General features: G+C 33.3%; 1 non-coding gene across 1 annotated transcript; it reads right to left on the reverse strand.

Moving 5' to 3' along the window:
• Positions 1–338: 338 nt before the first annotated feature.
• On the reverse strand, positions 339–446 carry LOC123797608 (U6 spliceosomal RNA). Its single transcript, XR_006780991.2, has one exon. It is a non-coding gene; the product is annotated as a U6 spliceosomal RNA (small nuclear RNA).
• Between the last annotated feature and the right edge of the window lie 633 nt (positions 447–1,079).

Below are 1,079 nucleotides of genomic sequence, written 5' to 3' on the forward strand. Positions count from 1 at the left end.
TGCTCACTAACACTTATTTTCTGTTGGTTTGTTTTTCTTTTCATGATTATGGTCGTTGTATAGTGAAAAACCTCTGTGGTTTTCACTTGTATTTCTGTGACTAGTGGTAAAGTTGAACTTTTCTTATCTTCATTGGTTTTTTAGATATCCTCTTTTGTAAAATGTTAGCAATTTTTGCCCATTTTGTAATAGATTTGTGTGCTCTTTTCCTATTGATCTATAGGAGCTCTTTATATATTCCAAGTAGTTTTTTTAAACATTCATCACCATACACAATTACAGAATTAAAGTTTTTTTTTGTGATGAGGCCTTTAAGATTTACTCTCTTAGCAACTTTCAAAAATATGGAATGTTTTATTAAGTTGTGTGTCATCCTTGCACAGGGGTCATGCTAATCTTCTCTGTATCATTCTGATTTTAGTGTATGTGTGGCCAAATATGAGCACAAGAATAGATTTTTTTAAGATACTATTATGAATATATTTTCCCCTTTCATGTGTTGCCTTTATACTCTTATTAGTAATTTTTTGATGGATACAAGTTCTTTCTTCTATTATCCAGTTTTCTGTGTCTTTTAAAAATCTAGAGTGAGTTAATAATGACCTTCCAAATTTCTTCCTCCATTAGTCCCACTTTCAGAAATAAAGGACCCCAGGAAGCCTGAATGAAAATGATGCCTTAGAAGGGAAGGAAGAGGAGAACTATAAATGATTTAATGCCACTTTGGTCATTTCACACAACCACATAATTTACATCGTCACATCTTATGTTCTGAGTGGTTGGCCTTGTTGCCTTCTGACAGCTTTGTCAATAGAAGATTTGAGAACTTGTGGCTTTTTGTGTCTCAGCAGTATCTATTTGCTACTTTCCATATCAGAGGAAAGAAATTGTGTGTGTATTCCCTACCCAGTTCTATAACCAAGTACATTCCATATCTGCTTTTGTTCCCTAGATACAAAGAATTTTTTTTTAATTTTCAGAGAAAAATGGACTTCCTCACCAAGCTTCTTCTTCAGCCCCTTCTTAATGGTTCACTTGTTTGAACAGAGCAATTGTAAGCAATTTGTCTATAGTTCTTA

Source organism: Ursus americanus, chromosome 29, assembly GCF_024610735.1.
Source record: "Ursus americanus isolate L20-20 chromosome 29, mUrsAme1.1.p, whole genome shotgun sequence".
In the NCBI taxonomy this organism is placed as follows: domain Eukaryota; kingdom Metazoa; phylum Chordata; class Mammalia; order Carnivora; family Ursidae; genus Ursus; species Ursus americanus.